The sequence below is a fragment of the Ranitomeya imitator genome, chromosome 1 (genome assembly GCF_032444005.1).
Source record: "Ranitomeya imitator isolate aRanImi1 chromosome 1, aRanImi1.pri, whole genome shotgun sequence".
Lineage (NCBI taxonomy): Eukaryota > Metazoa > Chordata > Amphibia > Anura > Dendrobatidae > Ranitomeya > Ranitomeya imitator.
The window spans coordinates 456156810-456180262 of NC_091282.1; the positions used below are offsets into that span (position 1 = coordinate 456156810).

The 23453-nt window shown below is 40.4% G+C and overlaps 1 long non-coding RNA gene across 1 annotated transcript in view; it reads right to left on the minus strand.

The window, feature by feature from the left end:
* Positions 1 to 23453, minus strand: part of LOC138676035 (uncharacterized) — a 2127350-nt gene that overhangs the window by 1003239 nt on the left and 1100658 nt on the right. Inside the window, exon 4 of the long non-coding RNA XR_011320737.1 lies at positions 55 to 112. This is a non-coding gene — a long non-coding RNA (uncharacterized lncRNA). The remainder of the gene's footprint in view (positions 1 to 54; positions 113 to 23453) is intronic.

The following is a 23453-nucleotide window of genomic DNA, read 5'->3' on the forward strand; positions in this document are numbered from 1 at the left end:
GAACATGCTAGAGAAGGTGACACAGTTACAATGTGCTGCATATGAAATTCTTACCAAGAAATGAGGCCACGGTCTGGGAGGTTAAATATTGATGACTGCTCTGAAGGTTTCCCTGAAAAATATATGAAAACATAAACATTTAATTTCTCATAATTACAATGCAGTTTATTACTCAGCTCAGATTTTCATACATAGAAATGTTCCTTTATGTTACAATAAGCTTACTGTTTCCTTTTTAGAAATAACCTTAAGCTGAAATAACGTAAGTATAGACTATATTAACTAGAGCAACTGATTACTATAGTGTCATCCAGAAAGAAAACATCTAAAATCCAAAACACATGACAATAAGCACAAAAGGTATAATATACTAAGTGACAGAGCATTGCATTGCCTTTGGCACACCTCTTGGGTGTAAATGAGGCACTGACTTAAGTTATTTCACCATCCTGTCACTGCTTTCTTGAGGCTAATTAAAGAAAATAATGTAGCAAATTTACTGTTTAACAGCTACTTTCCTGTAACAGCTAGTTTCTCCGACTAGCATATGTTCAGGGTATTCCACTGTGAAGCCAATATACTTGACAAGATTAAGTACATTCATTTTTCCTTACTGAGAATTGGCTGTTATGTTTTCTGGTCTTTTTTTGCTTACCATACAGTATTACAATTACAGATACAACAAAGCCTAATGTAAATTAATTTTTGCAATGCAATTGAATTAATTATCTGTATAAACAAGAGGCTAAAATACAAAATGTGATGATAGCTCCAGAATGTAGGTGTAAGAGGAAATCAATGTATAGCCTAGAACTATAGCTGAGAGAATTGATTCGATGCAAATAAAATTTACATTGATTATTTTACAAAATTGGATGAACACAGCAAATTTGGACAATTTGCGAATGACTTTACACTAATCATCAAAAACAGTCTTAGACATTTTACACATTTCAGAAGATTGCATTAGCAAGAAAAGGCTCATATGACCTCAGGCACGCCCGAGTTGGCCTCCCCGTAAAGCCTTGCGGTTATCAAATCAAATGGCATAGTCCTCAATCAGAAGGGACTATCGCAGCCTGTATAAAAGCAGAAGCAGGGAATGCAGCAGCTTTTTTTTTGCTGAATCTGGATAATGAGAGAACATTGCAGCACACAGTTCAGCATTAGACATAGGGGGAGAAAGCCATAAAACTGTTCAGATAATGTGTGTAACAACTAGTGATGAGCGAGTATACTCGTTACATGAGTTTCTCCAAGCATGCTAAGGTGTTCTCTTAGTATTTCATTGTGCTTGGAGATTTAGTTGTGTCGATGCAGATGCATGATTTGCGGCTGCTAGATAGCTTGAATACATGTGGGGATTCCCTAACAAACAGGCAACCCCCACATGTATTCAAGCTGTCTAGCAGCCACAAATCATGCAGCTGCTTTGACCTAAACTAAATCTCCGAGCACAACAAAATACTCGAAGACCACCCGAGCATGCTCGGAAAAAGTCGAGTAACGAGCACACTCGCTCATCACTAGTAACAACTGAACAGCAAAGACTGGTTAGCATCCATTTAGCCATTTCCATATATGTTGAGGTCATTTTGATATTACTTAGGATGCATTTGCACAAAAAATCTTGAAAGGGGATGGATACAGTCTTAGGAGACGTCAAAATATTATACACATCTTTTCAAGGCATTGATAGTATTTGCAATTTGCCATGAATTTATTATTTTTATTAAATTGGCAAATCTGGCAAATTTAAATTTCCAAAGATTTTCTCACCACTAGATCTCAATGAAAGCCAGTTATAGCTTTATATAACTTCACACTCTATTTGCGCCACACAATCATCTGAGCGGTAGGGTGGCATGGAACCCTGAAATGCCACACTGACTTATCTGGTATGAGACTGGCCTAGTGTGCTATGATTTTAAAAGACGTAGATCGATTTATTTATTTAGCTAATACATTTTTTCAAAGCCTAATTCAGTAGCTAACCTACTCTCTAGCCCTGTTGTGTATTCTCTGATGCATGTGTTGCCAAAACTTAGAATATTTTAAAAATCTAAAGAAGTTCATCATTACAAAAACGTGGCTGCGTTACCTATTCATGGATTGTGTGTGATATTGCACCTCAACTTGCTTAAAAATGAGAAGGCATAAACTGCAATTCCATAACACAACCTCTTTAATAACAGCTTGCTATTATTCTGTTAAAATATAATAACGCAAGATATAATAACAATAACAATCACTGCAGTCACTAACACGGCAATCACAGGAGTTGGCATCTAGTATTCCTAAACTAGCCACATTTCATTCACCTACTTGACCTCTTAAAATATTAATTTCAAAGGTGGATAAAAAAAATTAAATATTAATAAGCTAACACTACTATAGGAAAGTGACATAAGGCGCACAGCAAAAATCAAACACAAATAGGTGTAAGGCCAAATTTGAAAAGAGGCATCCAAAACATTTGACATTAAGTGCTGGCTCCATATAGTTGGATTTTATCTGACTAGAGTAATTCTTCCAAGTTGGCTGCATATTCAAGTTGAATACTAAAAGAAACCAGCCAAGCGAGTTTTGACTCAAAATACACAGGATCAACTGGACAATTGCAAACCGTTAACTGAAGTTTTTGACATTTTTAGTAATTTCTGAATTTATAAGAGGAGGAGGTTTAAATTATTCTATCTATCTATCTATCTATCTATCTATCTATCTATCTATCTATCTATCTATCTATCTTATATCTATCTATCTATTATCTATCTATCTATCTATCTATCTATCTATCTATCTATCTATCTATCTATCTATCTATCTATCCCATATCTATCTATCTATCTATCTATCTATCTATCTATCTATCTATCTATCTATCTATCTCTACATTATCTATTTATCTATGAGATGGGATCCAGAATTAGAGATGGGCAATTTATATGAGTATTCTACTTGAATATTACAAAAATCCGTTAACATCAAAATAAACTTTTCACCTTGTCAACCTTAGCTGACTAAAGTCAACCAAACCAACCTAGACATTCAACACCAATTATTAAGTAAACATTCTATAATATCTAATTTTATTAATTATGCCAAAATCGTCATTGCAAGACACTGGAAAGACATTGAACCTCCCTCCATACTAGAAAGGAAAAATGAACTCTACCTTATATACAGTCTAGAAAACACTTGTTTATCCCGCACAAAGATTAAAAAATCTCTTGAATATTGGAATAAATATTTCAAAGCTCAACCTCATTTGGAACAACAATATAATTTATTACCATTATAATCTTGGGTATCATTAAGCAAAGATAATTCTAAAATCCTTTATACCACATATCTTCATATTATAAGACTGAATTTGTCTCAAATATTCAAATAATGCCATCTCTAAATCTGAAGTCTTGTCTCTCCCCAGTGATATACCCCAATATTCCCCCTTTTATTCTTACCACCAACCCCATATATGTTCATTTTTCTGTTATGTTTTACTGTGATTTCAATAAAATTGTATTAAGTTATTGAATACTAAAAAATAAAGACTATACAAAAAGTCGGTGTATGCCATGATACAGATTTTTTGTAATTTGCACCACACAAATTCAGCAAAATTGGACAGCTACCCAACATTTTGCTGAACCATGAAGGGCTGGCAAAGGATGGAAAAGTGAAAACAAGAAAAATGCTCACCTCGCTGCTGCTCACTGATCCCTCTTCTATCCTCAGTGTCTCGTCTTACTGTTGTCATGTGCTGAACCCCTGGGAGTCCTCGCACTAGGCCGGGACTTCCATTCATGACCATGCCTGGGATGCCCCTGCACATGGGATTCAGTAGGTCGCAACATTATGTCACAATCTTTAGACACAACCAGTCATGGCCTAGCATCAAGTGGTTTCAGCATCCAACAGCAGTAAGAGGAGGTGCTAAGAACTCAATAGGAAAGAGTGAGCAATGGGGAAAGGCTGGAGAGGTGAGTGGTGAGTGGCGAGGTATTTTTATTTTTTCTACATCTTATGAATATTATGCTCTTTGTTACAAATTTAATTTCCTTGTAAAATCCATACAATTTAGAAAATTCCTATCTTGGTAGATTCATTTTCACTTTGAAGGCTGTTTTTCATGTGGAGATCTATATTCATATAAGACATTATATCATTGTCTTGAAAATAATAATCCCCTTCTCACTGTGATATCTATCTATCACCTATTATTATTATTATTATACATTTTTATAGCGCCATTTATTCCATGGTGCTTTACATGTGAAAAGGGGGCAAATATAGACAAGTACAATAAACATGAGCAAAAAACAAGGCACTAGCAGGTACAGAAGGACGGAGGGCCCTGCCCACGAGGGCTCACAGTCTGCTGGGGATGGGTGAGGATACACTAGGAGAGGGTAAAGCTGGTTGTGTGGTGGTTCAATAGGTTGAGGGTCACTGCAGGCTGTAGACTTGTCAGAAGAGGTGAGTTTTCAGTTTTTTTTTGAAGGTTTCTATGGTAGGCGAGAGTCTGATGTGTTGGGGTAGAGAGTTACAGAGTATGGGGAAAGCATGGGAGAAGTCTTGGATGCGGTTGTGGGAAGAAGAGATAAGAGGGAAGTAGAGAAGGAGATCTTGTGAGGATCGAAGGTTGTATGTAGGTAAGTACAGGGATACTAAGTCGCAGATGTATGGAGGAGACTGGTTGTGGATGGCTTTGTATGTCTTAGTAAGGGCTTTGAACTGGAGTCTCTGGACAATAGGAAGCCAGTGAAGGGCTTGGCATAGGGGAGAGGCTGGGGAATAGCGGGGAGACAGGTAGATTAGATGGGAAGCAGAGTGTAGGATGGATTGGAGTGGTACCAGTGTGCTCGAGGGGAGGCCAGAGAGTAGGAGGTTGCAGTAGTCAAGGCTGTAGATGATAAGGGCGTGCACTAGTGTTTTTGTGGTTTCTTTGTCGAGGAATGAGCGGATCCAGGAAATATTTTGGAGTTTGAGATGGCAGGAGGAGGCAAGGGCTTGGATATGTGGCTTGAAAGAGAGGGCAGAGTTGATGATCACCCCGAGGCACCAAGAATGTGGGACTGGGGAAAGTGAGCAGCCATTGACATTGATGGATAGATCTGGTGGAGGGGTAGAGTGAGATGGGAGAAAGATGATGAATTCTGTTTTGTTCATGGTCAGTTTTAGAAAGCGAGCTAAAAAGATGGCCAAGATAGCAGACAGACAGTGTGGGATTTTGGTGAGTAAGGAGGTGAGGTCAGGTTTGGATAGGTAGATCTGCATATCATCTGCGTAATGATGATACTGCAAATCATGGGATTCTATGAGCTATCCCAGACCGAAGGTGTAGATGGAGAAAAGTAGGGGGTCCCAGAACTGAGCCTTGAGGGACAACGAGAGACAAGGGGCGAGGTGAGGAATTTGGTGTGGGAGAGGGAGACACTGAAAGTTCAGTCTGTTAGATATGATGGGATCCAGGATAGGGCCAAGTCTGTGATGCCAAGAGATGAGAGAATCAGTATCAGGAGGGAATGGTCCTCAGTGTCAAAGGCAGAAGACAGGTCCAGGAGAAGAAGGACAGAGTAGTGTTGCTTGCTCTTGGCTGTTAGTAGGTCATTGGTGACTTTAGATAGGGCAGTTTCAGTTGAGTGATGTGGTCAGAAGCCAGATTGTATCTGTTCAAAGAGGGAGCAGGAGGAGAGGTGGGAGGACAGTTCAAGATGGACATGCTGTTTCAGTAGTTTTGAGGCATAAGGGAGAAGAGATATCGGGCGATAGCTAGATGCAGAGGATGGGTCGAGGGAGGGCTTTTTGAGGATGGGTGTGATCTTGGCGTGTTTGAAGTATGAGGGGAAAACACAAGTTGTGAGTGAGAGGAAGAAGAGGTGTGTTAGGGTTGGGATGAAGACTGTGGTGAGGTTAGGGATGTGGTGGGACGGGAGCGTAACAAGAGTGCAAGTGGTGAGATGTGATCCAGAGAGGAGGGTGGAGAGCTGATCTGTTATGGTGGAGAAGCTGGTTTTGGAGTTCTATAGATCTATCTATCATCTATCTATTTGTCTATCTAATCTATTTATCTACTGTATCTTTTTCTAAAGTCTTGTTTTCGGTTTATCCATTTATCTACGTCACTTAGGACTCATTCAGTGATATCCGTCGCTTTCACGGCAGGCACACATACCTGTGGTAGTTTATTGGACCATTCACATGTCTGTGGTTTTTAGGAGACCAAGCAGTTCACTGAAAATAATGGAGACATGTCCAGTTTTGAGGCGACGGTTTTCAAAATCAGCATTGCAAGTCTATGGGTCCTTGAAAATATTTGACCACACTCAGATGCCATCCATATGTGGTCCAATATTCACAGCCTTTCATAATAGAAAAAGGTGGAGAAACTTTTATTTTTTTCCTCCATGTGTGAGATAAATGAATGAAACTTGGACCAAACTCTAATCAAAGTCTGATCAAAAGATTTCATCCATTAATCTCATGAAAAAAACAGACGTCTACATGAGATCTTATAGTTATAGATTTTACTTCCAATATTCTAACATATTTATTTGATATAATTTTAGTATTTATTTGCCATGTACATGCACATACAGTATTCTTTTACTGCTGGTATACAATTTCATATTGCACAATTTACACACTAAAAATAGATGCTAATTTGAAAGGTTTATCTAGAAACAGCATTTTATTCAGTGTCCTTTACATTTCCGCAGCTAGCATGCTGATCCCATCTGTCATCTAGATGGAGCTCTGGCTCTGCGCAATGTAAAAGACTCAGTTCATTCATATAACCCTATATTATTACTGATAAACTGCAAAACAGAAACCACAATTAGGATAATATTTTCCAGCATTACTCTTGTTGTTAAACCAGGAATATAAAATAAATCCAACAGACATAAACACTGTCCAAGAGGGGAAAGCATTGTATATTGCAATCTCTGCAAACAGGAGCTGTCGATATTAGTAAAAAGAGTATTAGAATACATTTTACATGAGACATGTTTGTCCATTATTGTAGGCTTTTATCCTGAAAGTGGCATGTACAGTAGGATAGGGAAAGGTTATGATAGAACCTATCAGGGAAGTGTCACCTTGCCGTGGTTGATGGGCACGCATGAATTGGCCAATTTATGAGCTAAGAACTTTCGTTTTTTTGTAAGTATGTCTTGCTGAGGGACAATGCAGTTGGAAGTTTACTTCAATTTACACTATGTATGCCTTAGCATTCACAGAGTGTGACTGTGCTTTTTATAGGTAAATAGATAGATAATGGTTAGATAGTTATTATATAGTTAGATAATGATAGATAATAGATGATAGATAGATAATAGATAAATGATTGACATATAGCTAGATAGATAGATAATTAGATAGATAGACAATAGTAGATAGATAGATAGATAGATAGATAGATAGATAGATAGATAGATAGATAGATAGATAGATAGATAGATAGATAGATAGAAAAATGAATTAAAAAATTGTTAAAATTGTTCTGGCAGAAATTGGAAATGTTTTTACTCTGTTAGAAAGTACAATTTACCTAATTTGTTTGTATATTTATCAAAGCAAACTACATGCGAACTTAATAAAATACATGTTATAAAGGCCTAGTGAGCAACAGCTCAGTATATTTCATCAACTGCCAATCTAAAAAAACAGCACTTGTGAAATCTAATATCTTATTGATTTTATCCATGCAACATGATTTAATAGATTAAAGTCAACATGATGTATACATTAATGACACAAGGGACCTAAAAGCACATTCAGATGCTTCTTACTGACATTTTACACACTTAAATGGTAGTTTGCTGACAGTCCAAGCACAGATTGAGTGCAAAAAAGCAAAGACTGAGTGATAATGCCAGATAAAACATCTTCCACCTGAGACATGTAATATTTCATTTAACCCATAGCCATGATAAATAGCAGTAATTATTTCATTTTTCCAAAGTCTTTTAATCCTACTTATCGAATCCAGCCCATGAAAATGTGGCAGATTTTAAACAACAGTTTCTGACGTCACCAATGGTATGTGAAGCACTGATTTCTTAAGCTCATTCTATTCTACAATAGTAAATAGGTCGTTCCATATTCAACTAACAAATAAAGTTACACTCTGTAGCGCTATAGCATGCAAACATGAAATATATGAAATTCGAATTGCATTACTGCTCTAGAAAATACATTATAATGAAGATACTTCGCACATAAATGGGCCAATTCATGAGTACCCAGGATGAGGACTGCCTTGTCATGGCTGCTGGGCACACATGTATTGGCTAATTTATGCTCTAAGTATCTTTGTTTTTATGCTATTTTCTAGAGCAGTAATGCAATTTCAATTTCATATATTTCATTTTTCATGCTCTAGCTTTACAGAGCGCAGCCTTTATTGTTAGCTACATATGGAGATGGCTACACTTAGTGTGCACCTTCTCTCTGTTTGGAAGGGATGGTCAGTCTTTGATGGTCAGTGCTTTGACCAAGCACTCCACCTATCAGTCTATGGTAGTTTTAATCACAGCAGGATCCTACCTAGCCATATAAATGTGGACTATCAGCTCAGGAGAGGAATCACATTAGGTTAGGCTTCCAACAAAGAGGTTCGCCTTGCCATGGCTGCTGGGCACACATGAATTAGCCAATCTACAGTTAGGTCCATATATATTTGGACAGAGACAACATTTTTATAATTTTGGTTATAGACATTACCACAATGAATTTTAAACAAAACAATTTAGATGCAGTTGAAGTTCAGACTTTCAGCTTTCATTTGAGGGTATCCACATTAAAATTGGATGAAGGGTTTAGGAGTTTCAGCTCCTTAACATGTTCCACCCTGTTTTTAAAGGGACCAAAAGTAATTGGACAATTGACTCCAAGGCTATTTGATGGACAGGTGTGGGCAATCCCTTCGATATGTCATTCTCATTTAAGCAGATAAAAGGCCTGGAGTTGATTTGAGGTGTGGTGCTTGCATTTGGAAGGTTTTGCTGTGAAGTAAATATGCGGTCAAAGAAGCTCTCCATGCAGGTAAAACAAGCCATCCTTAAGCTGTGAAAACAGAAAAAACCCATCCGATAAATTGCTACAATATTAGGAGTCACAAAATCTACAGTTTGGTACATCCTGAGAAAGAAAGAAAGCACTGGTGAACTCCTCAATGCAAAAAGACCTGGGCGCCCACTGAAGACAACAGTGGTGGATGATCGCAGAATAATCTCCATGGTGAAGAGAAACGCCTTCACAACAGCCAACCAAGTGACCAACACTCTCCAGGAGGTCGGCGTATCAATATCCATATCTACCATAAATAGAAGACTGCATGAAAGTAAATACAGAGGGTTCACTGCACAGTGCAAGCCACTCATAAGCATCACGAATAAAAAAGGCTAGACTGGACTTTGCTAAAAAACATCTAAAAAAGCCAGCACAGTTCTGGAAGAACATTCTTTGGACAGATGAAACCAAGATCAACCTCTACCAGAATGATGGAAAGAGAAAAGTATGGCGAAGGTGTGGTACAGCTCATGATCCAAAGCATACCACATCGTCTGTAAAACACGGCGGAGGCAGTGTGATGGCTTGGGCATGCATGGCTGCCAGTGGCACTGGATCACTAGTGTTTATTGATGATGTGACACAGGACAGAAGCAGCCGAATGAATTCTGAGGTATTCAGAGTCATACCGTGTGCTCAGGTCCAGCCAAATGCAGTCAAACTGATTGGTCGTCGTTTCATACTACAGATGGACAATGACCCAAAACATAAAGTCAAAGCAACCCAGGAGTTTATTAAAGCAAAGAAGTGGAATATTCTTGAATGGCCAAGTCAGTCACCTGACCTCAACCCAAGTGAGCATGCATTTCACTTGTTAAAGACTAAACTTCAGACAGAAAGGCCCACAAACAAGCAGCAACTGAAAACCACCACAGCAAAGGCCTGGCAGAGCATCAAAAAGGAGGAAACACAGCGTCTGGTGATGTCCATGAGTTCAAGACTTCAGGCAGTCATTGCCAACAAAGGGTTTTCAACCACGTACTAAAAATGAACATTTTATTTCAAATTATTGAATCTGTCCAATTACTTTTGGTCCCTTTAAAAACAGGGTGGCACATGTTAAGAAGCTGAAACTCCTAAACCCTTCATGCACTTTTAATGTGGATACCCTCAAATGAAAGCTGAAAGTCTGAACTTCAACTGCATCTGAATTGTTTTGCTTAAAATTCATTGTGGTAATGTCTATAACCAAAATTAGAAAAATGTTGTCTCTGTCCAAATATATATGGACCTAACTGTATGTGCTATTGTAAATATCTTCATTTTTCCTATTTTCTTGAGCAGTAATGCAATTTCAATTTCATGCATTTCATGTTTGCATTACAGAGTGCAACTTTGTTAGTTATATATTGAGATGGCTACTCTTAAAGGGAACCTGTCACCTGAATTTGGCGGGACCGGTTTTCGGTCATATGGGCGGAGTTTTTGGGTGTTTGATTCACCCTTTCCTTACCCACTGGAAATCTTGCCTTGCGCAGGCGTGTACTACAGAGGACATAGAATGAACTTCAATCCAATATTGCGGCCAGCTTGCAGCCAGCGGGTAAGGAAAGGGTGAATCAAACACCTGAAAATTCTGCTTATATGACCGAAAACCGGTCCCGCCAAATTCAGGTGACAGGTTCCCTTTAATATGAACCCGTTTACACCTTGTCTCTGAAAGTGGCAGTCAGTTTTTGATATTCGTTCCATATTCAGTCATGGGATAGCTTTTACACAGATTAGAATACATTGAAATGAATAGAAAAATCATGTAATACATGGATAGGCAAGTGCAACTAGAAGGAGAGCTTTAGGCAATTTTATTGCCTCTCTATTCTGACTATTATGAATAGTGCCCAGGAGGTGACTTGATATATTATATCTATGTTTTAAAAGGACATATGGACAAGGGTTGTCTTATTTAGACATGAGTTGAAATTAGTAAACCAGTTTAAGTTAAATTGAATTCAGTTCAAACAACCAAAAATTACATAAATTTGGGATTTTCACTGAAAAAACATTACGTGATGTTGTGACGTCACAACTCACATTGTGATGTCAGTGGGCATGAACCGTCCTGTCATCCTAGAAGATCCATCTGGCATTTTGTGCATAACACTCTTTTCAGCTCTTTTGACATCTTTACCTTAGATCAAGGCTTTAGCACCAAGTGAAGATGCTAGAAGAGTTGAAAAGGACATTGTGAGTTGTCAGATGGAGCTGTGCAGTAGACCATAAATGGAAACTATGGTGGTGGGATAGGTGTGCACGTGGTATTATTTTTCATCTACCTTTATTATACCCTGAGTCTTCAGAAACCCCATAACTATACATTAGCGGATCGACCAAACTTTAATTTGCCTACTTGTGTGTTTTTTTCTGGGAAATTAGATTCACAGAGAAGTTATTCTCTGCCAATTTCATTTCCCTTATTATTCTCTGGGGGACTCTCTCTCCAGAACCCAGATTATAATAAGTATAATATGTAAAAAAAAAATGTATTATCATCTTGCAGCTCACCTCTCCAGCCCCTGTTATGATCCGGTGACCTTGGAGCAGCATGAAAACTTTCACTGGAGTAGGTGGTAACTATACTGACCGCAAATCCTGATCTTAACACCGCAACTAGAAGTAACCGTGGGGTGTACCTAACAAGCCCTAGACACCTCATCACAGCCGGAGGACTAAATACCCCTAAAGACGGAAATAGGAATACTACCTTGCCTCAGAGCAGAACCCCAAAGGATAGGCAGCCCCCCACAAATATTGGCTGTGAGTAGGAGAGGAAAGACACACACAGGCAGAAAACAGGATTTAGCACAAGAGGCCACTCTAGCTAAAATAGAAAATGGTAGGACAGAGTTCTGTGTGGTCAGTATTAAAACCCTTCCAAAAATATCCACAGCAGATTATACAAAAAATTCCTCCATCTAACTAAAGACGTGGACCGTATATTTGCAACTCCAGAGACTACTAAACTCAGAGCAGGAATACAATCAAAAAACAAGCACACAGCTTGTGTGCCATAGAAAAAGAAACAGACACTTATCTTTGCTGAATTGGCAGCTGAGCAGGAGAAGCCAGACAGAGATCCAACACTTCCCAAGAAACATTGACAACTGGCAAGGACTAATGAGTCCTGCAAACCTAAATACCCCAGTCAGAATTGCAATCAGCAGAAACACCTGTCCAGGACTGCAGCCCAGAGACAACTGCATTACCACCTACAACCACCGGAGGGAGCCGAAAAGCAGAATTCACAACAAGCCCCCTTCACTAGTCACCACCACCTGTCTGGTCCTCATTGAATCCTCTGATCCCCTGTCACTCCTGCTGAAATGTTGGAGGGTCCTGGAGGTCATGGTATCATGAGTTCATGACATAAACCCTCCCGAGCCTAATGAAAGCCATAAATCCTGCCTTAGTGTGAGAGGGCCAGGGATTATAGCTGAAGCCCTTTATGGTTATGAAATAATGGTATCCAACGGCTGCCATTTTGCTGAATCTGCATCTAACCAAATGACTAAAAATCTGGCGAATTCAGATTTTTATAAAATTCAAGTACATTTCAATTCCACTCAAATTTATCCCCTCATCTCTACCCAGAAAATTAAACATTCGACATAGAATAATTTGAATATTAATAAAATTAACCGTCCAATTTCAAAACAAACTAATAAATTCAAATTTTAGCAGATTTGCTCATCATTTCTTAGTGTTTTCTAAATATGAAGGTATTCGCTCTTCCATGTACCTACAAGCTGAAAATATGCATTTTTTAATAATCTTATAATAAAAATGAAACATAATATAAAATGCGTTTAAATGTTAAGTGTTCTATTATGCTTAAAATATTATAAAACAAGCATTCAAATTTGTAATAATGCAATAAGAATATGTTAAACAATTCAGGATCTAAGATGTAATTATGAGTACAAACTTCATATTCCCATTCTGAATATTTTATATTTTGCCACAATTCATAATATTTCCTAATTTCAGTCCCCAGTATGCTGACGGCACCATATAATAAATAATAAATAACACATAAAAGATAATAAGAATTTTCGTCCTCCAGACAACATATAACGGACACTTTCTCTCAATCCACTAGTCTGTGCTATTGCTTAAGTTTTGAAGCTGTGCTGCATTTCCTGAAGGCTGTATGTACTTCATTATACTTTACGTTATGTACTGTAGTGATATAATAGTTATTTATTTATGTATTTATTTATTTTTGTTGGATACGTATTTTCTTTAATAGGATTGTAATACAGTAATGATAAATTTCCTTGTTAGATACAGCTGACAAGTTAAAATTGACTATAATTTAGTGTGGAATTATCAATATTCACGTCTTACCCGTACAACAGTCATCTTCTCACACACAGAAAGCGTATGCAGACCACTATGCCTATCATGTGATTATTCTTATTTTTTCATTAGAAATGCATGCTTTCGTGTACATGACAGATGTGTGATTATGGGAATAATTATCGCATTTTACATAAACTAAGAAAAACAAGTGATTCATTTATTTTCCAACTGTTTTGGGATACTTTCTACCTTATGTTGTTAATTCGGAGGAGCTACTAACGTGGAACTCATTAAATATTATATGAAACATACATTTTTCCTAATGATACATGTTGTAAAACTTCTCATTGCTATGCCAAAATTTCATTTTAATGGAGGTTTCGCGGCACTTCAAAGCATAGATTTAATAATTAATTCAAATGATAAAGATAAAATGAAAGGAGAAGGGATGATAAATATATTTGCTTTAGAAAAGGTCATTTCCTCAAGGCTGGATGAATGTAAAACTGTCATTTTCGAGACATCTGGATAAGTTACTAAGTGGAGTAGAATTTAACGGGTGTGTCAATCAAGGATGGAGCATCCTGGGAGATGGAATGACCTTTGTTCTATTCAGCACTATCCATGAATCTCAGTCCATAGCTTCAGCTCCTGTAAGAGACAGGCGCACCCTGGTGATTACCTATTCACTAACTGGCACCGAAAATCAATTCCTGCCATGTCTCTATACAGGTGCTTTACTGTTGTATTTGAAGTAGGGAAAAGTTTATTGTGAAAATACTTTAGCTAGCAAGCTTAAAAAATATCTCCACTAATGGTTTGAAAACCAATTCAAGATCTCATCAACTCTAGAAGGAACTTTTTTTTCCCAATGCCTAATAAAAGGAACACCTAAGTAGAAGTTAGCCTGCAGGCAACTCCACCAAAAGTCATCCATAGACTATAATTGTTCTAATAATCAATTTTATTCTGTATAATAAATTACTAAATTGGTACAGTGACCTATAATCCAATTAAAACTTCACAGTACAACATCTCTTTAAAGATAAGATGGTGATTTATTAGTTACTTGCAAGTAAAATATTCAGTACGTAATAGAAACAACATAAAAAACAAACCTCCACAAAAAATAATAGCGCACTTGTATTAATTCATATATTTAAATAATTTGACATTATCTTAAAATAGGAAATATTTTACAATTAATGTTAAAGACTCTGATTCATTCGAGACTGAAAATTTCCATGCCAGTCTTGGGAGCATGTTGGAGTCAGGTGCTCCAGTTCCATTAGGAGGTGCATGCTTCTTAATGAATCAAGAGTGTCCGAAAAGTGGCGCACGGCTCCCCAAAAATCCTGCCCCAGTCGAGGAAAGTGGGGAACCCCACGTCATTATAAAAAATATATTTATTTATAGCACAGGTGGTGGCTGATGAATATTCCCATCAGCTCTTGCAGTTAATAGTTGAATATAACTCACAACATTGCCCCCTGCTAGCGCTAATCATAGCAAGAGCAGAGGACAGTGATGTGAGCTGTTTTCACTTCAGTGTGCATGTCTGCGGGATGTTTCGTGGCTCATGTTGCTATCAGAAATACTTGACATCTTAAAGAGGCCTTAGTGAACTCGATCATTTACTGAATTTTGGATGACTTTTGCCGGTTTTTAGTGAAAAAGCTTGGGCATCCGAACACGAATCCGAACGTGCAATGCTCGTGCTGAATTAGATATTGGTGAATGTTTTTGCTCCTCTCAAATCAGTAGTCAAAAAGTGCCACAAGTCAGGTGGTGTCAACCCACCAGTAGTGTCTAATTTGTTTCAAATCTGATAGCTTTCTGTAAGTGCATTCCACACAGCTACCTTGGTGCCTCTTTTTTGGTGCTGAGGCAAGCTTTTTTATTTCTCTCGCTGAGTCATGAGATGGCTTCACTTGCAGATTATATACTAGTATATGGGTACATGTCATATTAATTAGGTCCAAGGAATATCTTATCAAATACAAACAACTTCAAATTTGCCCTCTCATTTTGTAATCAGGATTGAAGGCGTTGTCTAAAGCTAAGTGCACTTCATACTGCATCTCTATTTAATTGAATAATCTAATAACTTAACATACTTCAAACCAAAATGTCCTACTATTCCAAGTGACCGTAACTTATCTCACACTGCCCTGCATCTTAAGTCCACACTGTTTTGTTCCCCCTGTCTTGCTCACTGAAATAAGACATGTTGAATAGTGATGGGTGAGTGCTAAAATGCTCAGGTGCTCATTGCTCGGGTCGAACAAATTGAAATACTTGGGTACTCGGCCAGAACAACGAGCCCAATGTCAGTCTATGGGAAAGCCGAGTATTTTTACAGCGATCCCCCCCGGGGGTCCTTTTAAGGTCTAAAAACATCTGAAAATGATGGAAACACTGCTCAAATGACTCAGGGACCTCATGGGGATCTCCCCTGCTAGCAATCCTGACTCCTTTGTTTTATATATTGACAGGAAGGCGAGCCCTGCTGCATAGTCATATGCACCCCACTAGGCCTTGGAACTCACATACTGGATGGACCCAGGAAAATCCACTTCACAATATGCATTGCGTGTTCAATACTCCTCTGTTTTATACATTGGCGGCAAGGCCAGCCCTGCTGCATAGTCAGTCATATGCACCCCATTAGGTCTTGAAACCCACATAGTGGATGTGTCCATGAAAATCCACTTCACAATATGCATTTTGTGCTCCATATTTCTTTGTTTTATACATTGGCAGGAAGGCGAGTCCTGCTGCATAGTCAGTCATATGCACCACATTAGGCCTTGGAGCCCACATAGTGGATGTGCACATGAAAATCCACTTCACAATATGCATTTTATGCTCCATACTCCTTTGTTTTATACATTGGCGGCAAGGCCAACCCTGCTGCATAGTCAGTCATATGCACCCCATTAGGCCTTGGAACCCACATAGTGGATGTGCCCATGAAAATCCAATTCACGATTTGCATTTTATGCTCCATACGCCTTGGTTTTATTCATTTCCAGGAAGGCGAGCCCTGCTGCATAGTCATATGCATGCCATTAGGCATTGGAACCCATATAGTGGATGTGCCCATGAAAATCCACTTCACAATATGCATTTTGTGCTCCATACTCCTTGGCTTTATACATTGCCAGGAAGACGAGCCCAGCTGCATAGTCATATACACCCTATTAGGTCTTGGAAACCACATAATGGATGAGCCCAGGAAAATCCACTTCACAATATATATTGTGTGCTCCATACTCCTTTGTTTTATACAATGGTGGCAAGGCCAGCCCTGCTGCATAGTCAGTCATATGCACCCCATTAGGCCTTGGAACCCACATAGTGGATGTGTCCATGAAAATCCACTTCATAATATGCATTTTGTGCTCCATATTTCTTTGTTTTATACATTGCCAGGAAGGCGAGCCCTGCTGCACAGTCATATGCACGCCATTAGGCCTTGGAACCCACATACTGGATGGGCCCATGAAAATCCACTTCACAATATGCATTTTGTGCTCCATACTCCTTTGTTTTATACATTGGCGGCAAGGCCAACCCTGCTGCATAGTCAGCCATTTGTGCCCCATTAGGCCTTGGAACCCACATAGTGGATGTGCCCATGAAAATCAATTCACAATTTGCATTTTATGCTCCATACACCTTGGTTTTATTCATTTCCTGGAAGGCAATCCCTGCTGCATAGTCATATGCATGCCATTAGGTATTGGAACCCATATAGTGGATGTGCCCATGAAAATCCACTTCACAAAATGCATTTTGTGCTCCATACTCCTTGGTTTTATACATTGCTAGGAAGGGGAGCCCTGCTGCATAGTCAGTCATATGCACCCCATTAGGCCTTGGAACCCACATAGTGGATGTGCCCATGAAAATCCACTTCACAATATATATTGTGTGCTCCATACTCCTTTCTAAAATACAATGGCAGCAAGGCCAGCCCTGCTGTACAGTCAGTCATTTGCACCCCATTAGGCCTTGGAACCCACATAGTGGATGTGTTCATGAAAATCCACTTCACAACATGCATTTTGTACTCCCGTACTCCTTCATTTTATACATTGCCAGGAAGACGAGCCCTGCTGCATAGTCATATGCACCCCATTAGGTCTTGGAAACCACATAATGGATGAGCCCAGGAAAATCCACTTCACAATATATATTGTGTGCTCCATACTCCTTTGTTTTATACAATGGCAGCAAGGCCAGCCCTGCTGTACAGTCAGTCATTTGCACCCCATTAGGCCTTGGAACCCACATAGTGGATGTGTTCATGAAAATCCACTTCACAATATGCATTTTTTGCTTCATACTCCTTTGTTTTATACAATGGCAGCAAGGCCAGCTCTGCTGCATAGCCAGTCATATGCATTCCATTAGGCCTTAGAACCCATATAGTGGATGTGCCCATGAAAATCCAATTCACAATATGCATTTTTTGCTCCATACTCCTTGGTTTTATACATTGCCAGGAAGGCGAGCCCTGCTGCATTTTCATATGCTCCACAAAAGGCCTTGGAGCCCATATACTGGATGGGCCCAGGAAAATCCACTTCACAATATGCATTGTGTGCTCCATACTCCTTTGTTTTAAACAATGGCAGCAAGGCCAGCCCTGCTGTACAGTCAGTCATATGCACCCCATTAGGCCTTGGAACCCACATAGTGGATGTGCCCATTAAAATCCACTTCACAGTATGCATTTTGTGCGCCATACTCCTTGGTTTTATACATTGCCAGGAAGGCGAGCCCTGCTGCATTGTCATATGCACCCCATTATGCCTTGGAACCCACATAGTGGATGGGCCCTGGAAAGTCCACTTCACAATATGCATTGTGTGCTCCATACTCCTTTGTTTTAAACATTGGCGGCAAGCCAAGCCCTGCTGCATAGTCAGTCATATGCACCCCGTTAGGCCTTGGAACCCACATAGTGGATGTGCCCATGAAAATCTACTTCATCATATGCATTTTGTGCTCCATACTCCTTTGCTTTATACATTTGACAGGAAGGTGAGCCCTGCTGCATAGTCATATGCACCCCATTAGTCCTTGGAACCCACATACTGGATGTGCCCATGAAAATCCACTTCACAATATGCATATTGTGCTCCATACTACTTGTTTTATACATTGCCAGGAAGGCAAGCCCTGCTGCATAGTCATATGCACCCCATTAGGCCTTGGAACCCACATAGTGGATGGGCCCTGGAAAGTCCACTTCACAATATGCATTGTGTGCTCCATACTCCTTTGTTTCAAACATTGGCGGCAAGGCCAGCCCTGCTGCATAGTCAGTTATATGCACCCCATTAGGCCTTGGAACCCACATAGTGGATGTGCCCATGAAAATCCACTTCATCATATGCATTTTGTGCTCCATACTCCTCAGTTTTATACATTGACAGGAAGGGGAGCCCTGCTGCATAGTCATATGCACCCCATTAGTCCTTGGAACCCACATACTGGATGTGCCCATGAAAATCCACTTCACAATATGCATTTTGTGCTCCATACTCCTTGGTTTTATACATTGTCAGGAAGGCGAGCCCTGCTGCATATTCATATGCACCCCATTAGGCCTTGGATCCCACATACTGGATGGGCCCAGGAAAATTCACTCATATTTTTTAATGGTATGATGGTTCCCTCTTTGCACAATTATTTACAGGAGAATTTTGCAATTTTATTTGACATGTTTTTAACACTAAGGTTCAGATGTGGCTTTAAAAAAGGCAAATACTTGCAATACAAGGCAATTTTATTGCAAACTACAAAATTCAAGGAAGAGTATGATTGAATAGTGTGTGAGTGCGTACAGTTTTGTATGTGTTAACATACACAGGTTAATAAGTACATATAAGGATTAAATAAATGTGATATTACGTATATATGAAGATTAACTACACACATTATAGTTAGATCATCACCAAGAGGCTTTTAAACATCATCCATCTGGAATATCAGCAAAGCAACACCAAGACAGTGAACCCCTGGGAGATTACCTACACTGCATGGGCGTCCCCAATTATGCAGGTATCAGCACACTGTACATGTACAGGTACCCCAGTTTTGGCATCTCTCTTAGTCATGTTTCTCTGGTCTTATATAGTGAATAACACTATGTAGTAACTCTAGTTTCACCCACACCTTCAAGTGGACACTTTTCAAGGTTGGATGAAACTGAGATATCATGGAGTCATCAGACAAGGGGCCATAAACGCCTAGAAAGTAAAAGCCACAAGGATTTTGATCAAACCACCACCGGCATAGTTTCAGTAAATCTTAATGTTTTACAATGACAAACAGCAAACATATAGAGGCTTAGAACTGTTTGTGAAGTGAATAAACAAACATTTATCAAGATTGTGTCACTATGAGCATTGTCTGTCACATCTCTAAATGTTTTAAAAGATATGCAGCTATGTGATTGTCTGAATGCATTCGGTATACAGTATTTCAATCCTGTTTACAAATCACCATTTGTATATTCTCCATTTGTACATTTGAAGCAGAGAAAGTTTAGGCTCGCAAGGAGAGAAACAAATATAGTGGACAAAGCTATATTTTTAATGAAGCAAAGTAACAGCATTGCTTTTTCAAATTTATATGAAGTGTATTGTGTCCAATGTTAGCAACCAGGCAACACAAAAAGGAGCTTTCCAAGTGAGCTCTTTAAGGTACAGAAATGTTCTGAAGTGTTTTCCAAGAAGGATGTGGTTTCACCAAAGGGGAGTACCTTTTGTAAAAAATAGATTAGTGCCATCACAGCCCCCCTTGACCAAACTTCACCGGCCTCTAACAATACAAAGCACGTTGACCCTGGTGATCTAGTGGCAGTTAAACAAGAGACATTGCAAAAGTCAGAGTTAAGAATCAGGCCCAATGGAATGCCATGCCCAATTCCCCAATGTGGGGTCCTTTGTGGACTGATTAAAATAGTGCCATCACAGCCCCCTACACCTAAATGTCCCGTACAGACCACGTTCATCCTGGTTATCTAGCGGCAGTTAAAGGACACATTGCAGGAGACAGACTTAAGAAGTAGGCCCAATGTAATGTAATGCCCAATTCCCCAATGTGGGGTCCTATTTTACAAAATGAAATAGTGCCTTCACGGCCCCCGTGCCCAAAAATCAACCGCCTATAACAGTACTGAGCATGTTCCCCCTGGTGATCTACTGGCAGGTACAGGTCAGATTGCAGGAGAACGAGTTAAGAAGTAGGCTCAAAGAAATGTCATGCCCAATTCCCCAATGTGTTGTCCTTTTTTTCAAAAATAAAAGTGTGCCATCACAGAACCCTTGGCCAAAATGCACCGCACAGACCACGTTCACCCTGGTGATATAGTGGTTCTGGATGAGGAGGATGAGGATAAGGAGGAGGATAAAAACAAACAGACCAAATCTGGACGTCTATACCCATGTGGGGTTTTGAACAGGTGCATGAGAATACACCTCCCCAAAAGAGAGAATGTATTTGAGGTTATATTTCACTGGTTTCACTTGTTGGTGTACAGAAGTCTTTCCCAATCCAGGCCTTATTCATTTTGATAAGAGTCAGCCTGTCAGCATTTTCAGTTGACAGGCAGATGCGCTTATCTGTTATAATTCCACCAGTGGCACTAAAAACCCTCTCTGACAGTACGCTAGCAGCAGGGCAGGCCAGGACCTCAAAAGGCGTAGCGAGCCAGTTCATTCCACTTATACAGCTTGGACACACAATAATTAAAAGGCACAGAGGAATAACGGAGGACATTTGTACAATCTGCAAGGTACTCCCTCACCATCTTCCCAAAGATTGCACTTCTGGTGACAGCACCCCTTGCCTCTGTGCCGTCACGATGGGGGGTCTAAGAAAATTGTCCTAGAACTAGGCCATTGTTCCCCTGCCTGAGCTGGATTTTACTTCTGTCTCTCTCACTTGAAGTCCTTGGTTCCACAACAAACTCTGACGTCTTCTGCCAGCGTTCTCACATGGGAATTTTCTAAGTAATTCCGCTACAAGGGCCCTCTGGTACTGCAACATTTTTGTACACCTCTCTGCCTCAGGCAGAAGAGATTGAATGTTCTCCTTGTAGCGTGGGTCTAGAAGTGTCACCAACCAGTAATGAGTGTTATCCAAAATTTTGATAATCCAAGCATCATCTGAAATGTAGCGCAACATAAAGTCATCCATGCGTGCCAGACTGCTAACAGGCAAGACTTCCGTGTACTCACCAACAGGATGACTGACCAAGCTGTCCTCCTCCTCATCCTCATCCTCCTACTCCCTGTCCTCAGGCCATCCCCGTTGAACAGATGCTAATACTGATTTGTTTGTAGTACCATCTATAGCACATGAAAGTAGCTCCTGTTCTTCCTCCTCCTCCTCCTCCTCATTGCCTACCAATGCACGTTGAGAAGACATGAGGCTGGGCTGAGTGTAATCCCCCTGTATGTTACCTTGCTCCATGTCCTCGTGCTCCGCCAGCAATGCATCCTCTTTGATTGTGAGCAGAGAGTTTTTCAGAATGCTGAGAAGCGGGATGGTGATGCTAATTATGGTGTCATTGCCACTCACCATCTTGGTGTAGTCCTCAAAGTTTTGGAGGATGTTGCATATGTCTGACATCCATGCCCACTCCTGAGGTCTTATGTTTGGAGTATGACCTGAAATTCGATAGCCTTGTTGATGTTGATAGTCAACAACGGCCCTCTTCTGCTCACAAATCCTTTCCAACATATGCAGTATAGAGTTCCAGTGCGTGGGGACATCACACAACAGTCGGTGAGCTGGAAGCTAAAACCGCTGCTGTAGCATGGCAAGGGCGGCTGAAGCTGTAGCTGACTTTCTTAAATAAGCAGACAGATGGTGTACTTTCACTAGCAGATCCGGCAGCTCCGGGTAGCTTTTCAGAAAACGTTGAACCACAAGGTTAAGCACATGGGCCAAGGAAGGTACGTGTGTGAGCTCACCTTGCCTCAGAGCCGCCAACAGGTTATGGCCATTGTCACACACGACCATGCCTGGCTGTAGGTTCATCCAAACATCTGACTGCTCTTTCAGCGCTGTCCACAACTCTTCTGCATTGTGCCGTTTGTCACCTATTCAGATTAACTTCAGCACAGCCTGTTGCCGCTTGGCTGAGGCAGTGCTGCAGTGCTTCCAGCTTCTGACTGATGTGTTGATTTCAGACATGGAGAATGAAGAGGAGGAGGAGGAGGTGCAGGAGCTGTAGACTGTGGGGGCAACCCTGATTGACTTAGGGCCAGCAATCCTCGGCATGGAGAGGATGTGTTCCATCCCAAGGTCCGACTGGTTCCCGGCTTACACTATGTTAACCCAGTGTGCTGTCATTGAGATGTACCATCCCTGCCCACAAGCACTTGTCCACGTGTCCATGGTTAGGTGGACTTTCCCGGTAACAGCATTGTTGAGGGCACGGGTAATGTTGTGGGACACATACTGGTGTAATGCCAATACAGCACACCGGGAGAAATTTTGGATACTGGGGACCGAGTACCTTGGGACGGCCGCCGCCATCAGGTTGTGGAAAGCTTCTGTCTCAACAAGACTAAAAGGCAGCATTTCTAGCGCAAGCAGAAGAGAAATATTAGAATTGAGGACTGTGGCCTGAGGGGCGTTAACTGGGTATTTCCGCTTGCATTCCAAAGACTGGGTTATAGACAACTGAACGCTGTGCTGAGACACAAGGATGTGGACGCACTTGCTGATGGTGCTGCTTAACTGTGGGCCACAACAGGTGCAGGGCTAGAGGCATCTTCACATGCACGGTGTATGGGGATTGGCTTCTATGCAAAACAGTGGAGGAAGCAGTGGTGTGACCAGCAGGCAATGGTCCTGGAGCCTGGGATTCGGCCCACAAAGTCGGGTGCTTTGCTTGCATGTGCCTGATCATGCTGGTGGTGGTCAGGCTGCTTGTTTTGCTACCCCTGCTGATGCAGGCATTGTAGGTGCTGCAAATGGCAGATGAAATGGGAACTTCACTCATGAGGGTGTTACGGGGAACTGATGCACGCCTTCAGTCTGTG